Raw genomic sequence first — 15,502 nt, 5'->3', positions numbered from 1 at the left:
TAGACCTTAGGGATGCAGCTGGGATTGCTTCCGTCTGATTCAGGTGTGATATGCCGAGAGCTCTATTTACAATACATCATTTAGCGTGTTTTTCGGACCATAAGACACACCTAGGTTTTGGAGGAGGAAAATAGAGGGAAATTTTTTTAAGCAAAAAACATGGTAAAATATTTAGTAACATAAATAACATTTCACCAATGTTAATGTAAAGCTATATTTGGACTGTAAGATGCACCCCCATTTTCCTTCCAAATTTGGGGGGTAAGTCTTATAGTCCGAGAACTATGTTGATTAACACCACTCTCGGGAACTTAGAAACATACTCCCTTATACAGATGAGGAAACAAACCTAGAGAGGGTCAGAATTTGGTCATGGTCCCCAGAGTTAGCAGCAGAGCCAGGTCTGGAACACCAGTCTGCTGATTCCTGTTCTGGTGCTTCTATTCCCTGGCCCTGGGAGGAGGGGAGGCTGGCGCAGAAATCAGGCCTGAGTGGGTACTGGGAGCACTGAAGGTAGATGGGCCCTGGAGATCCCCTGAGAGAGCCAGGGGCACTGTGGTTTAGTGAAGCACCTGTTAGCCATGCCCTATAGAATTAGGAGAAAAAAAGAAATTAAAGAAGTTGTGGCAAGTAAAGAGAATTGTTAAGCATGCAAAGCAAATATGGCAGGTTTTAGACCAGCTGATCTTATCTTTCTGCCCTTTGCTTCTACGGTTCCCCACCTAGCAGGTTCGCAGTCAGTCAGACACCTTCCCTGGGGCATTAGAGACAAATTGGACAGCCTTCTCCATGATACTAAGTTTTCATTACCTTCATTCACTACATATGTGTTTCATTTGTTTGATCCATAACACCCCATAAACTTATGGTGCTATTACTACTTTAATAATATGTGAATATATAATGTGTAGTCACATGTTTAGAAATAGTGGTGTTGTTGTTGTATTAGCATATGATCGTTGTTGGTAATAAAGGCCCCCCTTCCATTTAACTTCAAGACCAGGAAAGCCATTCGCATTAAAGGAGGACGTGAGGTTTGATGGAGCAGAGAGGGTAGAGGGTGGAAGATGAGGCTCCACTGAGCTGTGAGACGCAGGGAAAGTCCTTCACACCAGGCTTTTCATGCCCCCCTCTTGTAACTGCAGAAGAGTCTGGATAACTAAATGACATAATGTGTCGGAAAGTACTTTGTAAACTATAAGTTTACAAACATTAAAATAAATGCTGAGGAAGGGATGAGCAGAGTGTGTTGTGGCACCGAGATCTGGGTTCCGGGTGGCTGCCACTTACTAGGGGGGTGGCCTGAGCCACTCTCTAAGCTTCCATCCTCTCATATTTAAAATCGAAATTATGATAATAAATGTGAAGAACCCAATGCACAGTAGGTGCTCAGTAGTCTTTTAAAAGAGATTGTTATTAGGCGTATGTCCTGGATGTGACATTTTTAACTGGGTATTGCCAAATGGATTTCATCATGGACTTTGACCCCTGTAAACAAATTTGTCTGTTTTCTTGTATTTTCGCAGGTATTTTCGGTAGTTTTTCTTACCTGTGTGCGAATAATAACACCTGACTTAGAAAATCCTCTGAAACCTTTGCTTTTGATTTGCAAAGAGAAGAACATTTCCTTTTTTTATTGATGTGTAATTGGCATAGAGAGTTATATTGATCTCATGTGTATGGCATTTGTATGCATTGGGAAAGGACCCCATCTGTCTCCATACAAAGTTAGTGCAATATTATTGGCTGTATTCCCCACTCTGTGCATCACATCCCTGTGACTTATCTTACAGTTGGAAGTTTGTACCTCTTGATCCCTTTGCCCATTTTGCACCCATCCAAACTTCCCTCCCCCTCTCTGTCTCTGTAAGAACAGAACATTTCTAAAGTGGGAACTAATTCATCACCATTGATGGTGAACAGAGGGTAGTGGATAGCAGCGCCACATTCTCCAGAGCAGCGCCTCCCGTAGAAACATAACACAATCACCTGTGCGGGCCATGTGTGGAATTTAAATATTTAACAGCCCTGCTAAGAAAAGTAAAAAGAACAGAAAAGGTTAATTTTAATAATGTATTTATTTAACCTACTATATCAAAAAATATTCTAATTTCTACATATAATCAATGTAAAATTACTAATAAGTTGTATTTGATGACTGTCTTGTATTAAGTCTTTGCAATTGGTAAGACTGTACACTGCCATCACCCCCTTTTCAGACTGGCCACATTTCAGGTAGGTGCTCCTAGTCACAGCGGCTTGAGGCTGTGGTATTGCACAGTGCAGCTCCAGAGTCCCCATGAACTGAGACCAGAAAGGAATTCAGAGAGAGAGATCCCTGTTGCATTGCTGCATTTAGCAAATGGATTTCAGCGTGCTGGGCCAAACGGAACTCCCAGGCGTGTGCAGTGTTCCTGACTCTGTATTCGACTTGCATTGACATTGGAAGTTCCCACACACTCCAAATCGCTCCCAGCTCCTCTGTCACTGACAGGTGGAGATGCCGCCCACTTTAAGCCCCCTGGTCTGTGGGCTCAGTGATCCCCGAGCAGGGGAACATACTGTGATGCGGCTTCAGTGGTAGTCCCTGGGCTCAGGGCAGTTCATACGCTTTTTGTGGTGGGACAGTCTCCTTTTTTGGAGGTCAGGAGCACCTTTGAAAAGTTAGTGAAAGTTATTCACACAGTCCCCTGGAAAAATGCAACATGCTTGACCAAAACGTTATAGACAGTTTCAGGGGCTGTGTGGGTGGATCCTGAAGCCCATCTGTTGTGTCTCAGGTGTAGAATGGGTGGGGGTGGTGCACGCCCATCTATGAGGGAAAAGGGGGCTGGGGCCTCACAAACCTGCCTGGGTGTTGCGAAGGATGGCTGGGAAAGAATATACTTGAAACTATTACTGTTACTGGGGAGACCTGAGTTAGGGAGCTCCCCCTCCTTGGTTCTTGTCTCGGTCACAAGAGATAAATGCAAGCGAGAGGCAGCATGCACCGTGGAACTGAGATAGCAGGTTTATTTATGAAACACACTGGAGCGCAGAGCTGCAGGCGGGCACCCAGCTGGCCTGCGTGCCGACGATGGGGATTTTAGGGGGTCTCATGCTGGTAGCCAGCTTCTGGGTTCCCCTCCTGCCCCCCTCTCCAGACCTGGGGATGAACGCAGTTTCAAAGGCTTTCTTTCCCAGCTAGTGGAAACAATACACACGGAACTTCAAGGGCTCCCCTCCTCCTGCACTACTGCAGTTTTTCTTGTTATTTTCAGAGCACCTGGCAGTCTTACCAGACCAGGCTCACAGCCAATGAGTTAATGGGTGAGGCGTGTCTCCCTCCCTGCCTTGGTTTGCTGCCTATCCTGCCTAACAGTACCAGGAGGGCCTCTGGAGGGAGCTGAGAAAGGAGGGAGAGACTTTATCTTTTTAAACATTTTAGTTTTTCGTGAGATACAGCATTTCCTGAGCATATAGAGTTTGCTTAAACATGCACACGCAACAACAGTGACACCAGCCCTTTGCTCCAGGATCCCATGTTAAAACTGTCCAGAAGGCTTCTGCCAGAGGCTGTGGAAAGAGAAACCTGGTTGAACACTCAGTCTGACAGGCACTAGGGATGGGGCAACAGGGATAAAACCCAGGGGCTCCCCTCTGAGAGTGCTCAATGTAGACAGACGCCAAGATAGGCCATTGTAATTGCAGTGTTATCCCAGCACATCTGGGGTGCGTGTGGATCCCTAATGTGTGGACACCGCTGGGTGAGTCCTGGAAGCTTCCTGGAGTGATAAACCCTAAACCGAGCCCTCTCCCATCGTGGGAGGTCAGAGAACAGGCAGCCTTCCTTCCAGCCTCAGTGGACAGTGAGTGGAGGTTACGGGCTGTGCTGGTGACAAGTCTGGGCACAGTAGCTTGCCCACAGGAGACAGGTCTCCTTCACAGAGGCCTGTGGTACTTTTTATGTGGTACTTGACTTTGTCAAATTTGCATGTTAACCTTGATTACTCCTGGAACTGATGATGTAGAAGATGGGTTTGAAGGAGCTATACGTAACTAGCGGTGAGGAAGCCAGTTAAGAAGCTGTTGAATTAGCCCAGGCGAGAACTGCTAAGGTTTGATGTGGGTCGTCAGTTCTTGGACATAGACAGTGAGGAATAGGAAAGAAATTCCCAGATTGCCTGCCAAATAAATTGCGATAGCATTAATTAAAATAGAAATTACTGGAGAAAAAGTGAGGGATGAAGACAATAAGAGAGTAACTGACCCCAGCCTGTGTTGAGTGCTTCCTAGGAGGGAGAGGTTGACAGACTTAAAGCGGCCTGTGACTCTGAGTGGGAAGGACAGGGTCAAGGTCAGGGAAAAGAGGGAGACCACCCAGAAGCCATCTTGCCAGCCTGGGGGCAGGAGCCAGCAGGCTGAGGCTTGGAGATTACCCAGGTATCTCTCTTCTCTGTGTATTTGGACACTGAGGCCCACAGAGAACTCACTTAATCTAGGGTTCTCGGAGGACTCACTGGACAGCCAGGACCATCGGCCCGAGCCTCGTGCATCCTAAGCTTCAGATTTTATGGGAAGTGCTAGTACATGGGACTAGCCTGGCATTCTTCACATTTGCAGGGTACATTTTCATTGACAGTCTCTATCCCAAATGCCAGGCTAGGAAAAGTTGTTTTGAAATGAAAACAACGTCTCCCCTTCACACTTGTCTTCTAGTACCCCCGTGGTCTCCGCATTAGTCCCCTGGTAGCACTGGGACCATCACCTTGTCTTACTGGTAATGAAACGGGCCTGGGAGAGGGGTGAGAGAGTTGTCTGGAGTCCTGCTGCTACCAAAGGACAGAGCTGGGACTTGTCTCCATCCTCAAGTTTCAAGGTCAGGACATTTCACGGTAATGTATAAGGGCTTCCCTGACGCCACCTTCCTCCATCTATTAGTCCTCCATTTACACATCAGCAATTCATGCGGGTTGGGGCTGCAGAGATGACTAAAACACAGTCCCTGCCCAACTTGGCAGCGTTGGTGGTAGAGCGGTCCCTGGAACAGATCACCGAAAGGTGTCCCTTTTGTCTGTGTACTGTAGAATCATTATACATGGGCTGCCAGGGGACCCAGAGGAGGGAACAGGGCCGAGACCCTGGCCAGGCAGGGTTTCCCAGAGGACATAAGTGCTGTGGTCAGTGCAGACAGGTGCAGCAGGGTGTGCCTGTCGCTCCGCATTCCTCCTGCAGGTTCACAGGTATGTCTGTCTGAATCTGATCAAGGACGCGTGTCCTGGCAGTAAACTCAGGTGGGGAAGGGGTCTGAGGTTGAGTGGGAAGTGGAGGTTGTGTGTTACCAGCCAAAACGCTTTGCGAGGAGCTGCAGTTTGTGAGCTCCTTGGGGGTCTGGCAAATGGAGAAGCTGGATCTAGTCGCTGTCCAGTAGGTGCCTCCAAGGTCGACGGGTTCGAAAACCACTGCAGTGTGAGATGAGTGGACACCCAGAGGAGGCAGAGCTCGGCAGGTATACCAGCCTGTTCGTGTGTGAGGGTTTGAGGGGTGTGTGTCAAAACAGATATATTTATTCCTAGGTTCTAGGCCAGGATGATAGGATTTTTTTAAAATCATGAACTCTGCTGTTAGCTAGATCCAGATTAATGAAGTTGAAGAGGAATTTAGTTGAAGAGAGTCCCCTACACCAGGCAATGACTGCCAGGGGGTGGCAGTCTTGTGGAGGCTGCGTGGCCAGCGTTCCCTGCTAAAAAGGTCCTGTTGCATGTGAACTGGTGAGAAGGGTGGTCTGGGCACAGCTTTGGTTGGGCTTTGTGATGGAAATAGCAACCGCTGCCAACGGTGCCACTTCACAGTGACTCCTGGCTATGCAGTTTCCTGTAGACCTGCCTGTGACACGCAGATGAGTCGCAGTTCCTCAGTTGGAGCCACTGCTAGAAATCCCCATGCACGAGGAAGTTGGCACAGCCTCAGTGGCCCCGAGCATTATTAGCAAAGCCAACGGCTGTCCCCACACCTCACTGACAGACTTCTCTGACAGTGAGATGGTCCACTTTTTAACAATCTTTCCCATTCATTTTTTAATTTAATCTTCTTCAACAGAGTAGAAATGAGGAAACCGAGATTGAGCGCGGACCTGCGAACCAGACGATCGAGGTTCGATTCCCAGTCAGGGCACATGCTTGGGTTGCAGGCCAGTTCCAGCAGAGGTCAGTTCCCTGCAGGGGATTCACGAGAAGCAACCATACATTGATGTTGCCTTCCTCTCTCCTTCCCTTCCCTTCTAAAGATAAATAAATAAAATGTTTTTTAAAAAAAAGAAATGAGGAAACCGAGACTCAGACCGGGTGCTAGCCCAGTCCCTCATGGTACAGATGAAGATGCAGAGGCCGCAAGGGAACTCGGTTGCCTGAGACCTGAGGGCAGGTGCAGTTTGTCTCCGAACTCCCAGCTCAATGCTCACTTCTCTGCACCCTGCCACGTCCACGTGGCTTATGCCACGCAGCACTCATCTGCGTGTGATTCCTGCCAGGAGTGTTAGCTCGACAGAGGATTAAATCAGACACCAGCAAAATTACTTGAAACAAACAGCATTCAGTGAACTTGGACAAAGTGTGTTTTGGGGGGGTTGTTTGTTTTTTTACAATATTCAGTTTTGGGGTTTTTGAAAATCAATTCATTAATAAAGTAATTACATTTCCTGTCAACCTAGGCTAAGGAACTAAGCCATACCAGCTGCCTTCCTAGTCACGGTTTTTGTTGGCCACCCTGAAAGGTGGTATCACTGGTTTCAGGGAAAGAGAATTGTAAAATAGAATGGTCTCTGTTTTTAGAGCAGCCGTTCTCGGCCTCAGCACTGTTGACATTTGTGGTGGGAGCATTCCTGGTCTTGCCCACCGGGGCAGGGCACCCCCACAGTGAGAGCCATGCTTTCTAACACAATAGGGAAATGGTAAAATTAGCACCCATTTCACAGACCGTTTTGAGTATGAAATAAAATAAGGAGAGTGAGTTAGTTTCTAGAATCTAGTACAGTCCTTCTCCTGCCTTAGTACTCTGTTCACGCCCATCTTCAACATCACCTTTGCTCCTGCCCAACCCCTCCTGCGCTCAAGGACCCCTGCGCTTTCCGTCTGCACTTGCCCTTTGTGTTAGATCTGATTGTCTTCCTGCGTGCAAGGTCTGTGTTTGTTCAGCTCAGAATCCATGGTGTGAGCATGGCATGTGTCTTTTAATAGGTGTCCAGCACGTGTTCCTTAAGGGAGTAAACCCTCATGTTGGTGCAGTGTTTCTCACTTTGCAAAGTCCTTGCCCATCCTCCGTCTCCTTTGGTCCTCCCCAGAACTCTGCCTGCTGGAAAGAACTGGCCGTTATTTCTCCTCCTCGCAGGTCAGCACACATTAGAAAGGAAGAGGTAGGATTGCGAACCTCAGTCCCAACTTCTTTCCGTAGCACTCCCTCCCTTCCCCAGTTGGGGGGGGGGGGGCTGGCAGTAGACTGAAGTGTGAAAATTTTTCTGCTTTGTGCTGCCCTGGGCATATTAACAAGACGGCCTCAGTCAGTGATGTCTGTTCTCCCTGCATGTCTGTGTTTGTGGTTACTGGGTGGAATGAATTATGGACTGAATCAATGAATTCCTGGAATGCTCTGGGGCCAGTGTGGGTGCTCATGATCTTAACCAGTCTTGACAGCTTTCCCCTCCAGCCATATCCTGAATCTCACGAAAGCCAGTTTTACTTCCAGCCTAATTAGAGCAGTTGGTCACCTCAAAACAGCTCAGAGCAGAAGTAAAATCTTCGGAAGAAACCTGTCTGATTCGATATGATTTTTTCCCTCGTCATTGAAAAAAATAAGTATCAAAACTTCAAATTGTAGGGTTCCTTTCTCTTTAAAGGCCTCTGAGACAGTGAGCTTGCAAGACTGAGAACCCAGGGTCTGGAGACCCAGGAGACGGTGTATACGAGGAGGAGGCATTGGGCTCTTCATTCCTCCACAAACACCGGCAGCGAAATGGGCCTGGGTGGAGCATCGGGGGCTGGGTGTCCAAATTCAGCTTTGCAACCACTGTTTTCAGACCTTGGGCAGATCTCTTTCTTTCATATGACCTCTGTCTCTTCATGAGGCCTTTACACCCGGAGACAGAATCAAGTCAGAGTTGTGGGGCCATCTTTGACCAAATCAGAGTCGAAGCAAGTCACGAGATCCAACGTCCTACCGAAGCAGACAGTGTGTCACACTCGCAGCCAGCTGGATGGTCCCCACCCCACACCAAGATCACTTTACCTGTGGCTTCCCCTCTGAAAGCAAGAGGTCCCTAGCACAGAGCCCGCTTCTAGCGCCACTGGACCTAAGAGTCATCTCCCAGGGGCTCGCGCAGAAGAAGAGTCCTTTCTTTCCAATGAGCTCCGTTTCACAGGCCCAGAGCCAGTGTTCGCGTTCTCCTTCATCTCCCAGGCTGGACAGCCCTGCTTTTCTCTGCCGGTCCTCACAGCTTGTGATTATCTTTATCATCTTAGTCACCCTCTCAGAATGCGTCCAGGTGGCCAGTCCCTCCCGTATTGTGATATCGAGAAGTGATCTCAGGATTCCATGTGTGGTCCAGCCTGGACAGAGAATGGGTTACATACTCCACAACCTTCGTCCCAGAATAAGCGAAACAGGTACCCAATCACTGTTCTGATTCAAGTTCTGAGTTCTGATGCCGAGACATATATATGACACCAACAAGTGTGCCTTGTGATTTCTCAGGATAACTTACGGAGATGTTAGACACATGGCTTCGAAGCACATGCAAAGATACACAGCGTTGTGAGTAATCAGAGAAGTGCAGATTAAAATTACAAGGGAAGATCACCGCACACTTACTAGAATGGCCAAAGAAAGGCCACGTGGACAATGCCAAGTGTTGGGGGCTGGCGGGGAGCAGCAGCAACCCCTACCTTGCTCATAGGAACAAAAATGCCACAGCCACTCGGAAACAGTTAGTCAGTTTTTTACATAGTTAAACATGTAACCAGCGGTCTCAATCCTGGATATTTACCCTCTAGAAATGAAAACTTACATGTACATAAAAACCTGTACAGGTGTACGTTACTGTTTAGAGTGGTTCTACTTACAATGGCCAGAAACAACTCAAATGTTCTTCAGCTTCACAGAGGAATACAGTGTGGTGCATCCATATACCGGAATACTGCTCTGCCAAAAAAGAAAAAAAAAATCAAATTGCTTAATAAGCGCAGCATCTTGGCTGGATCTCAGAGGCAGCATGATGAGTGAGGCAAGCCATCTTAGGTCACATCCCGTATAATCTCATTAGTGTGACATTCCTTAGAAGAAAACTACTGAACACAGGTCAGTGGTTGCTGGGAGTGAGTGGCAGGGAGAGTTTGAGCTCTGAGGGACAGCGAGAGAGAGTTTGAGGGGGTGGACTTCAGCCTCTGGTTGTGGTGGCAGCTACACAGATTCATCCAGGTGTTCGTTTTATAGAAGTGAAATCAAACCAGACCAAGCCAAAAGTTCTGAGAAACGAGCAATCCCTATCTCTTGACCAGTGATTTTTAAAGTATATTTTGTATACTTAAAATTGTACTTAAATTGTAGTACACCAGCTGGGTATACTACAATTTAACTCAATTTCAACACTATCTATTTGGAGATCACATCAGATGCCACAGATTTGGGGCTCAGCTCCCTACAACTGACCGCTCCCCTACCCCACCCTGCACTTCAGATGCCAATTGCAAGTCCAAGTTGTTACGTGTGCTTCTTACCGACTGGCTATCAATCGGAGGTTAACGTGACCCTTTCACTGGGTTTGATTAGTTTGCTAGAATGGCCTACAGAACTCACTAGATTGTTTTATTGCAGGGGATATTGAAGGACACCGATGAATAGCCAGATGAAAAGATAGAAAAGGCGAGGTCTGGAAGTGTCCCAAACACAGGAGTTTCTGTCCTCGTGTTGGGGGTGCGCCACCCTCCCAGCATGGGGTTGCATTCTGGTTCACCACCTGGGAAGCTCTCCACACCCCGCCCTTTGGGATCTTATCGAGGCTTCATTATGTAGGCACGAGTGAGTAAGTCATGGGCCGTTGGTGACTGAGCTGAATCTCCAGCCCTTCTCTCCCATGAGGTTGGGGGTAGATGCTGGAGCTGAAAGTTCCAACTCTCCAAAAGCCACCACCCATCTTTAGATATTAACGTAAACACTGGGGTGGTTGAAGGGGGCTTGTTAGGAGTGACAAAAGACACCTATTCACTTTTACCACTCGGAAGCCAGTTCAGGCAGGACAAGAGACCAAACAAGTTATGCTCACATTGCTCTTGTGCTTTGGAAATTCCAAGGGTTTTAGGAGCTATGACCCAGAAACAGACAAAGACCAAATACATATTTTTATTATATATTATAGGCTGCTTCCTTTGTAATTTTCTTTTCAGTCTTTCTTTTATAGTGCTTGCACTTATCAGAGATGTTATGATTTTCTCCTGTGAATCCATCATTACCTCCTTGGAACACTCAGTTGCCTTGGGTAGCATGAGTTTGGTCAGGAGCTTCTTTGGGGTGGAGGTTTCTTAGGGCAGAGTGCCCTGGTATTACAAACTCAGCTCGACCATTTCTTTCCCTAAATGCTGAGACTTGAAACCCAAGGCCGTATGTGTACCTTCTCTACGCCACTAGTAATTCACTCGAGTGCCAGTCTTTTACGCAGAATAGTTTAACATTCTGAACACTCACTGGGTACCACGAATGGCGTTGGTCCCAACTGGTTATAAAAGATGAGTAAAACACGGTGGCCTCTACCTGAGGGACAATGATCTACGACAACTAAATTGATGCTGTTGTAAAATACAGAAGTAACACAGCAGTGGGAATAATTTTCTCTATCTTGGGGGTTCGATAAAACACTTCACTGAAGAAGTGATGTGTATGTTGGGTCTTGAAGGGCACACCCAAGTTTGGCTGCAGCCAGTCAGCCTTGTGCTAATAGGTTTTCATAATGTGTCAGTGATGGGGACTAATTCTGTGTGGCCATTTCTCCCTCCCCTTTTCCTTCACTCCTAAGACACAAGGACATTCTCGTGAAAATTTTCTGTATGTGTTTCTTAATAACCCTTTTATGTTCAAACATCCCACTAGGAAAGGAGAGAAGAGAACTTAGTCTCTTTACAGAAAAGAAAACTATGATCCACAAAAGTGAGAAATTTCCCAAGACACACAGCAAGTCTTTTAAGTAGCTCTCCTAAGTTGAGTGTCTTTCAGTATAACTCTGATTTATTTTCTACCATTCTGCTTTCCTTTGGGATCTAGACCCATGGAAAACACCTCTTTTAATTCGAGTCAATAGAGTTGTCATTTATTGAGCATTTACTGTGTTCGAGATACAGAGCCAAATGCCTTCCCATTTGATTTCCCGAGTGAGATTTGGTGCCCTTCCCTTTCATTCATTCATATGTTCATTCATGCAATCACAGCTACCCTGTATCAACTATACAGTATAGTAGGTGCTGAGCTCAATTGATAGTAACACATTATAAGGTACTACCTTAAACCACACATTTCTTAACTATCTCACTAGATTGCTCTTTAAGTATCAGTAGCTCCTATCCTATTTTTCCAACAGTTTCTATTTCCCGGCAACTGATTTAGGAATTGGTGCTGTACCTGCAGTCCATAGTTAGTACTGTAGCCAGTCTCTCCATTGAACAGATGCAGAGTCCAGGGTTCAGAGTGGGGAAGTGAATGCCCAGGGACACAGGGGCGTGCCTAGACTCCAAGTCTGGTAATGCCTTGGCCAGACATCTTTCCACATTCCTTGCTTTTTCTCATAACACTACTCAAGTGCCTTATGAAAGCTAGTAACAGAGTTAAAAGAATGCCCCTCAAAGTTCACTCTTACCCGTTTCCTCCTAATGAAACCATGAAAAGGCAGTAGTGACATGGGTGGGGGACAGGAAATGTGGGATGAAAGTGAAAGGCACATCTTCACAGTGAGGATGTTTACACTCAGGGTAACATCTTTAGGAAATCCTCAGAAAATGAAAAAGAATGCCGTTTGGTACTTTAGTAATCACATGCTTCTGCTTCTGGCTGTGAGAGAGTAATGGTAATGGACTTGCTCTCCTACCAACAAAACTATGAAAGTAAAAAAATATGCAGAGCACCTCAATATACGAAAGATACTGAAACACAAACTCACACAAAATACCAAATTGTTGCTGTTCCAGGAATTGAACAGGTGGCACAGGACTCTGAGCCTTGAGTAAAGAAACACACATGATAAGCCCCACAATGGCTCTGGCTTTCTGCAGGAAACAGACGTTTAGAAAAGATGAGTACCAGAAAGGATAAATACATGGCTACATATAAAATAATTTTTATAATTTAACACATATTTGTGTACATGTACATATGATCATTTAAGACAAAAGTATATGACGTTGGCCCTGGCTGGTTTAGCTCAGTGGATTAAGCACAGGCCTGTAAAGCAAAGAGTCCCAGTTCGATTCCCAGTCAGGGCACATGCCTGGGTTGCAGGCCAGGTCCCCAGTAGCAACCACACATTGATGTTTCTTGCCCTCTCTTTCTCCCTCCCTTCCCTTCTCTAAAAATAAATAAATAAAATCTTTAAAAAAGAAAAAGTATACGACATTGTATTGTGAACAAGTAATAATACACATGACTACTATACCATAAAGGATAGGAGTGGATTTATGCAGTTGTAAAGTTTTTACATTTTATGTGAAGTGGTACAATATTATTTCTAAGTGTGCCATACAGAGTTAAGAATGCATATTGTAATACATAGAAAGACCTCAAAAATAATATAAAGATACATGGCTAAAAAGCCAATAGTGAAATTAAACTAGAATTCTAAAAGGTATTTAGTTCACGCAGAAGAATGTAAGAAAGGGGGGAGCCAAAAACAGATGAGACAGAAAACAATAGCAAAATGGTAGACTAACAGCCAACCATATCAATAAATTAAATGTAAATGGATTAAATACTCCAGTTAAACATAGAGATTCTCAGACTGACTGAAAATGCAAGGCTAACTACAAGAGACGCTCTTTAAATGCAAAGATGCCGGCCAGTTGAGGATAAAGATGTGTGGCAGGTGGAGTGATGCTGCCTCCCCCCCTAATCCCCAGAACCTGTCAATACGTTACCTTTCAGGGCAAAAGGGACTTTGCAGATGCGATTAAAGTTGAGGTTCTTGAGATAAGGCAGGCATCCTGGGTTATCCTCGGGCCCAGTCCAATCCCGTGAGTCCTTAAAAGTGGAGAATCTAAAAGAAACGAAAATGGTAACTCTGTGAAATGACCGATATGTTACTTAGCTTGATTGTAGTGATTATTTCACAATGTATACATATACCAAAACATCAAGTCATACACCCTAAATATACATTTTTTGACACACCTCAATAAAGATGAAAAAACAAAAGCAAAAAGTAATTAGAATATGGCTGTAAACACAGACGAGAGTGGAGCACCTTTCCTGGCTGTGGTCTGAGATTGATGTCAGGTGCACAGGAAGTGCCACACCTCTGGCCTTGAAGATGGGGGAGGGCCCTGGGCCGGGGTGCAGGTGGCCTCCTGAAGCCGGAAAGGGCAAGGAAATCATTCTCTAGAGCCTCCAAGAGGAAAAGTAGCACTTCCAACACCTGAGATCTGTGTCAGACTTCTGACCTACTGTTATCTTTAAAAACGGATTATACATTTGAGTTGTTACAAGCTATAAATTTGTGCTAATTTATTACAGCAGGAATGGAAAACCAGTAGAAGATGGAAAGAGATACATTAGACAAATAGTATTAAAAAAGCTCACATGGCTACATTAAAGTCAACTTAAAGATGAAAAGTGCTACCACTAATAAAGAGGGATATTTCATACTGGTGGAAGGGACAATTTATCAGGAAGATGTAATAGTCATAAAAATATATGTACCTAACAAGAGCTTCAAAATACATGAAATTAAAGTTGACGTAGTCAAAGAAACAAATAGCTCCACAGTTGGAGATCTTTTTAAACCTTTTTCTCAGCAGGGGATAGAATAATTAGACAAAAACAAACAAATCAACCACAACAAAACAGTAAGAGTATAGAAGGTCTGAATGGCACTTGCTTGACCTAACTGACGTTTTTAGGGCACTGCACCTAATGTCAGAATGCACGTTCCTTCCATTCTTGTGAGTGGTACGTTCAACAAGATAGACTACATGCTGAGCCCCAGAACAGGTCTCCATAAATTTTTTTAAATATTTTATTTATTTATCTTTAGAGGGGAAGGGAAGGAGAGAAGAAGAGAAACATCAATGTATAGTTGCTTCTCGTGCATCCCCTGCTGAGAACTGGCCCCTGCTGGGAACTGGCCTGCATCCCAGGCATGTGCCCTGACTGGGAATCGAACCGCGATCGTGTGGTTCTCAGGCCCGCACTCAATCCACTGAGATACACCAACCAGGGCCTCCATAAATTTTAAAGGACTGAAATCATACCAGGTAAAACAAAAGAAGTAATTATACTGTGTTCTTTGACCACAGTAGAATTAAATTAAAAATAAATAATAGTAACAGATGTAGGAAAACACCAAATGTTTAGGAATTAAACAAAATCTAAATAATCTACGGATAAAAGAAGAAATCACAAGGAAAAACAGAAAATGCTTCAAGCTAAAAAAATGAAAACCATAATACATCAGAATTTGTGGTTTGCACCTTATGCAGTACTTAAAAGGAAATGTATATCTTTGAAGCCCTTTAAGATACATTTTCAACATTCAAAGTTCTTTCAACTCTTTAGTTAGAACTGGTCTTTCTTTTGTACTGGACTCTGTTCAGATGTTTTTTATTCTATCAGTAACAACATTTTGTTGCATCGATTTGCTTACATGTCAGTCTCCCTTTCTCAGCAGAAGCCATTCTAGAACAACTACTGCGTACTTTTCCGTGCTTTGTCTCAGTTCTGAGCACAGCGTGTGACTCTGGGTTCTCGGGAAATTGAGTGAAAGATGGAACGAATGGGGCTTGTCCTCATGAAGACCCAGTGAAGCCCCATTTTACACTTGAGGAAACTGAAGCCCCAGGGTCACTTACTGAACCAGTGACAAAGCCAGGCTGCCAGTATTCCTCAAACACGTCCCCTTCAGGCCGTGAGTTGCTAGCTAAAACATCAGCATGTTGCAGCCTTCTCTGCAAGATGAGTGAGGATGCTGCTGGGGTCTTGGAGCTTTTCACGAAGGCCTTCAGGAGGCCGTGGCACTGACCCCCGCCTGCTGTGACAGACCGGAAAGCGCAGGCCTAGACCCATCAAACGGCTCCGCCAGAGACGGGCTGTGAAGTCTACAGGAGGCCGCACTGGTCCCACTGCGGCCTCTGCGCTCATCTCACAGGAAGTGCTTGGGGGCCTGAGGTCGAAGCCTTAGGGGGTTTCAGGCCCTGCAGTGGCTCTTGGCTGCGGGAGCTGATGGGTCTGTGCCCACGGAGCCTCTTGTTTCTCCATTTTCTACCTAGGTTTCAGTTTCCAG

The 15,502-nt window shown here is 45.5% G+C and overlaps 1 protein-coding gene and 1 long non-coding RNA gene across 4 annotated transcripts in view; one reads left to right on the top strand and one right to left on the bottom strand.

Annotated features, from left to right (window-relative positions):
• Positions 1–15,502, top strand: part of EVL (Enah/Vasp-like) — a 120,145-nt gene that overhangs the window by 45,854 nt on the left and 58,789 nt on the right. The gene's annotated exons all lie outside the window — the stretch shown is intronic.
• On the bottom strand, positions 6,394–15,455 carry LOC118976943 (uncharacterized). The gene is made up of 3 exons (XR_005064386.1): positions 15,072–15,455; positions 13,143–13,261; positions 6,394–8,611 (listed from the first exon to the last, which is right to left on the bottom strand). It is a non-coding gene; the product is annotated as an uncharacterized LOC118976943 (long non-coding RNA).

The sequence above is a fragment of the Sturnira hondurensis genome, unplaced genomic scaffold (assembly GCF_014824575.4).
Source record: "Sturnira hondurensis isolate 20B ecotype Veracruz unplaced genomic scaffold, ASM1482457v3 Scaffold0021143, whole genome shotgun sequence".
NCBI lineage: Eukaryota > Metazoa > Chordata > Mammalia > Chiroptera > Phyllostomidae > Sturnira > Sturnira hondurensis.
The sequence above is the reverse complement of the archived record's forward strand: the minus strand, read 5'-3'. Positions and strand labels throughout refer to the sequence as shown.